The sequence below is a fragment of the Mastomys coucha genome, unplaced genomic scaffold, assembly GCF_008632895.1.
Source record: "Mastomys coucha isolate ucsf_1 unplaced genomic scaffold, UCSF_Mcou_1 pScaffold15, whole genome shotgun sequence".
Taxonomy (NCBI): Eukaryota; Metazoa; Chordata; class Mammalia; order Rodentia; family Muridae; genus Mastomys; species Mastomys coucha.
The window spans coordinates 100,275,896-100,282,035 of record NW_022196897.1 but is presented as its reverse complement, the minus strand read 5'-3'; positions in this window follow the sequence as shown (position 1 = coordinate 100,282,035).

Genomic DNA, 6,140 nt, shown 5'->3' with positions numbered 1-6,140 from the left:
CAAAGACCAGAGCCACTACTTGCATAGTAGATCCAATGAAACAGCTGTGTTTTAATGAAATTTACCAAGCTTTTAGTGCACCAGTGGGCAGCCTTCAAAGGGACTCCAGAGCCATCTGATGTTCTTCCCATATAATTAATCTCTAATGCTCGATTTTGTACAATAGGTAATAATGCTTCCTAGATAGAAATGAGAATTTCAGCCAAAAGCCATATTAAAGATGAAGAGAGAAGCTTCTGAAGCAATTGGTTTTCAAGAGAGCAACTGAGTGTGAACTTTATTAAAGGGGAAAGAAATAATGGAAATATCTTGCATTAAGTAAAATCACTTGACATCTTCCATTTTTCAGATTCTTTTATTTTGCCCCAGACAAATGTCTTGGGGTTTGTTTTTACAATGTATATTGTCTGTTATGTTACACTTGTAGCCTCATAGATTTAATAGGGGTAAGGAAAAGATTTGTTTCCCCGAGGAATTGAAATAAAAGGGAGGAGAATAAAGAGAGTCATAGTGAAGACTATGATTAATTCTGCAATAGAATTTCAATCTATTTCCCTACAAATATTTGGGACATTAACTCCAATCAATTATTTTTAACTTCAAACTAATGGACACATTAAAACTGACACAAGTCATATAGAGATCAGTTTGTAGCTTTCACTATGCTCCACAATGTACCAGATCACATGAGTCTCAGGCACCCCAGAATGGAAGGAGAGAACACTTTATTTCTGAGAAAACAATGGGTTGCAAAAATTAACCTGTCCACAGTCAACTCGATAATTAACATAAGCAATGGCTTCCAGTTGGTCACCATATGCTTCTCCACTAGTTCCCCCATCCTATCTTCATGTTAGTCTTTTAAAAAGCTTTGTATGTATCCCAGTATAAACCTCATATGATAGTGAAATCATGATGGTGAAAGAAAGATTGGTATGATGTTATCTAGGAGACATCACTCCATTGTTCTCTAATATTTCTCAGCTATAACTATGCAGTTTGTAGTACAAAAGTTTTATCTCCCCATGGAATTCATTTTTCCTGTGCTCATCTTTCTCCTGGATTTTACCCCTATAAAACAGTATCTTTCTCCTCCAGGATTCTCCCCATTCTGTGTCAGTATTCCCATCCACTTGGTATGCATTGTTACAAATGTCAGCATCATCACCAACTCTCTCCTCTCACTCATATTTAACTGACCAGATCAAGTTAAATGACTCTAGTCCTAACAGCAGCATTCTGCTTATCTCTGTTCCCTTTGCTCACAATTGGGTCCTTATCCTTTTCTGAAACACATCTACTAAACACAAATTGCATTCTTTCTTAGCTACCCTATTGGGATGAGAATTTCTGTTATGTATCTTTGGATCAATTATTCTTTCCCAGTCAAAAATCTTTGTGGACTCCCTTCTGCTGTCTTGGTCACTCATGACTTTTTGCTGACTCAGCACTTTTCTCTTTCAGTCTACTTTGTGCACAAAGCAGGCTGCTTATCAACCCACATTCCTTAATGAGTTATGTGTGTCTAAGCCTCTGTGCTCTTGTTAGTGAACAACACAACACAGATCAGATCTGCTCATCACAGCCTCATTCAGTCATACTTATAGTCCTGATTTAGATCTCAGTTGAAATGTTTTGCCTGTTTCCCACGTCCTTCAAAGATTTCTTATGAATTTCTCTCTGTTTGCACATTAGACATTCATCCAAGCTTGGTTTGCATGCTATGTCCTCATAAATCATTTGGTACTGTTATTCTGGGAGCAAAGTTAGTTGGGTTTCATGGAAAGGGTCAGGTCCTCTCAGAATAGTCCTAAATATATTCAAATATAAGTCAAATGATTTAACTGGAAGAAAGACTCTTGGAGTTGAAATCATGAAATAGTTATACTTCAACTTCTTTCCTTACTTTTGGATAACATTTTTCTCCACATTATTTTTAAATCTGTAATTTTTAATTAAATTTAATTAAACAACTTTCCACTTTCCTGCCCTTCTTATAAGCCCCCCATGCTCATTCCCTCCAACCTCTCCTTTATTCCTCCTCTCACATTGTCTAAACCAGAGAGAGAGAGAGGAAGAGAGAGAGAGAAAAAAGACAGAGACAGAGACAGACAGAGACAAAGACAGAGAGGGATTTAGCATTTTTTTAAAGGTGAGAAGATTACTAATCTAATAATATTCAGCATCGATTTCACTTTCCAGCACATCCTAGTTACTGAGTCTTGATTACTGTGGTCACTTTAGTGAATATGAGCTGAGAGGCAAACTCGGCTAACCAGTACCTAATCTAGGTAGTGTGCTGGGCATTTGTAATTCTGCCTGATTTTCACTGTTAGTATGATGTGTGTGTGCATGTGCATGTAGTGTGTGTGTGAGTGTGTGTGTGTGTGTGTGTGTGTGTATGATATGCACATTGTGCATATGCTTACACACATGTCACAACACTTATGTGGTGGCCAGAGAACAACTTTGTGGAGTCAGTCATCTTCTTCAAGCTTTATTTTCAATCCAGGGGTTGAAATTAATTCAGGCCATTAGATTTACACAGTGGGAGCCTTCACCCACTCCACCTCACCAGCTTATTTCTCACTATTTTAAAGACAAGAAAGTTTGTGGTGTGTGTGTGTGTGTGTGTATGTGTGTGTGTGTTTCATCTTTTCCTAGAAGTCAGTCAGCATGTCTTAAGATTCTTATCTAACTTTAATTCTAAACATATAAATATTCACATTAAAACTTAAAGCACAGTTGCACTGTGCAAGAAACAAAAAGTCTATGATAAAACTCCTAACTCTAAACAAGTTAGCTAAGGAAGGTTCTATTTGACTTTCAAATCCTGGTTATAGTCCCTCATGTTAGAGAAGTCAAGGAAGGAGGTCCCATGCCTGGTCATTTCATATCCATATTCAGGAGCAGAGAAGAAGAGTGCACCCATGAAACCTTTTTGTTTCATGGCAATTTTCACCTGACTTTTATGATTCTAGAACTTCTGCCTAGGGAATGATGCTTGCCGCAGTGGGTTGTCTCTTCCTTCATCAACTAACAATTAAGATGGCCCACCATGGACATAACCATAGGCCAATCTGATATAGATACTTTCTCATTGATATTTTCTTCCTATGTTATTTTAGGTTGTAGTAAGTTAACATTTTAAACAAATCATCACAGTCTGCCCCATTGGTAACATGATACCATTATCCCCAAGGTCTCTTGTTAATCCACAATCTCAAAATACAGTCCATCAATACTTTAAAAGTACAAAGACTCTTTAAAAGTGAGCTCTTCTTTTTTTAGAGACAGATCCTTCTTATTCCAAAAGGGAAGAACCAAGGAAAAGCAAATAACAAATCACATTTAAGCAAAATCAAAATCTAGTAGTTGTAGATTTAAATTCTGTACCTGAGTTTCCAATGTCTGAGGTTTTTTTAATCTTCTAGGATCCAGAGGACTTTGGCAACCTCACATCTCCAGCTCTAGCATCTGTTGTGCACACTATTCCTCTCTCAGGCTAGCTCCATTCCTCACTCATAGCTTTTATTGGCAGATGGCCCATGGTTCTGTCATCTCTGACACCACTGAGTCTCCATTATAACTGATGCTTCCCTTTCACCAGTGATGAGCCTCTCAGAGCCTCTCTTAGAGGCTCTATGCAGGGAGTCTGATACTGACAGATGTCAAGCCTCAGCTACTTTGATCTGCTAATGTTGAATTTTCCTACCTTTAAAACCAGTACCATGTGAAGAACACTTACTCATTGCCCAGGTCTGCTGGAAACTTGAGATGTAACCTGGACCCCTTGGCAAGTTCTGTGTGCTGGTCCTGAGGAAACATGGTCTTCCTATTGTCCCAGTAAGGAAGAGGGTTTTACCTCAATGATGCTGATCTGGTAATAATCGCAGCTACTTTTTCTTCTTCTTTTTATTAGATATTTTCTTTATTTACATTTCAAATGATATCCCCTGTTCCAGTTTCCCCTTCAAAAAAAAAAAAACCCTTATTCCCTCCCTCCCTCCTCCTGCTCACAAACCCACCCTCTCCTGCTTCCTGGCCCTGTCATTCCCTACACTGGGGCATAAAGCCTTCACGGGACCAAGGGTTTCTCCTCCCATTGATGACATACTAGGCCATCATCTGCTACATATGCAGCTGGTGCCATGAGTCCTATCATGTGTAGTCTTTGGTTGGTAGTTTCGTCCCTAGGAGCTCTGAGGGTACAAGTTAATTCATATTATTTTTCCTCCTATGGGACTACAAACCCCTTCAGCTCCTTGGGTCCTTTCTCTAGCTCCTTCATTGGGGACCTTGTGCTCAGTCTAATAGATGGCTGTGAGCTTCTACTTCTGTATTAGTCGGGCACTGTCAGAGCTTCTCAGGAGACAGCTATATTAGGCTTCTGTCATCCAGCACTTGCTGGCATCCACAATAGTGTCTGGGTTTGGTGACTGCATATGGGAAAGATCCCCATGTGGGGCAGTCTCTAGATTGTCCTTCCTTCAGTCTCTGCTCCATACTTTGTCTCTGCAACTCCTTCCATGGGTATTTTGTTCCCCCTTCTAAGAAGGATTGAAGTATCCACACTTTGGCCTTCCTTTTTCTTGAGGTTTGTGGATTGTATTTTGGGTATTCCTAGCATCTGGGCTAATATCCACTTAACAGTGAGTGCATACCATATGTGTTCTTTTGTGATTGGGTTACTTCACTCAGGATGATATTCTCCAGATCCATCCATTTCCCTAAGAATTTCATAAATTCATTGTCTTTAATAGCTGAGTGGTACTCCATTGTGTAAATGTACCACATTTTCTATATCTATTCCTTTGTTGAGGGACATCTGGGTTATTTCCAGCTTCTGGCTATTATGAATAAGGCTGCTATGAACATGGTGGAACATGTGTCCTTATTACAATCACAGCTACTTCTTCTGCTACAGCATGATAAGAACATAAGAACATATACTTCCCCATCTAACATGTTACATGAATGGCTCCTTACCCTAGCACCTGATAGTCTTTGACCTGAAACCTCACAAGCTCATTGCCCACCATCCTCTTAGCATTTGTGTCTTCCAAGCTCCCACAAGAATGTCCCATTTAGCATGGATCACTCAGTGGATCTCCATTGCAAAGTTCCAGGATAGGCATAGATACAAACACACAAAGGGATGAAGTGAGGGCCTGATCTCTACCTTTGCACTTATTTTTGCATGTACAAAAAACAAAGGTAATGAATACCTGCATCTCTTCATACTTCTAGTAATATCAGTTAAATGAGTAAAGTATGTCTACATACCAACTAAGTAGAACCACTCCAGTAGTCATCTACTAGTAATTGAATTGGTGTAGTAGAGTGAAAAGTGGGAAAGAAAAAAAAAAACTATTGACATATACCATACATGAATGAACCCCCAAACATGAAGTTCATGAAAAGATGGCTTCAGAATCTGTGTGCTTTATCTTTCTGTTTTATTCTGATTGTCTAGATAAGGCAAATCTTATAGAAATAGAAAGTATGTAATTGGTTACTGTATTCAGGTTTTGTAATGAGGAGGTCAGATGGGTACAAGATAACAATTCACACCCTGGAGCCTAGAAAAGGCATCAGGATACAAAACTAAAAACTATAATTTGTAATCTCTAGTGATTTGAAGGAATTCTTAGGAAGTGTTCTGATTTAGGGGTTGGAAATTATATAGTGTTCCTGAAGAAGATGAATAATGCACACAGCATTATGCACATGGGATACAGGCTTGTATTGTAATGTGGCATGGAATCTTTGGGGCTGATAAGTATGTTCTAGGCTTGGGCAAGGGTGCCAGTTTCATAATTCTACAAACTTGAAAAATTGCATGTTAGCCATATGACAATTTAAAGAAGCTCTCAAACTTGCATTGGTAACAGAAACCTGAACACATCACCTCAGGTGTAGTTATCAGCATGTGGAATGGGAGTCATTTTGTCCTTTTTCTGTGATTCCTGATCAAGGGAGCAAGTGCTAGAGAGGATGGCTATCATTAGTCTGAGACTTTTGTGTCTGACAACCACAGTCCATGGCCACCATGAAATGGCAGTTATAAGCTATCATTGATTAAAGCTACTGGACGCAAATACAATTTTTAAAAGCATACACACATATAGTCAAAATGA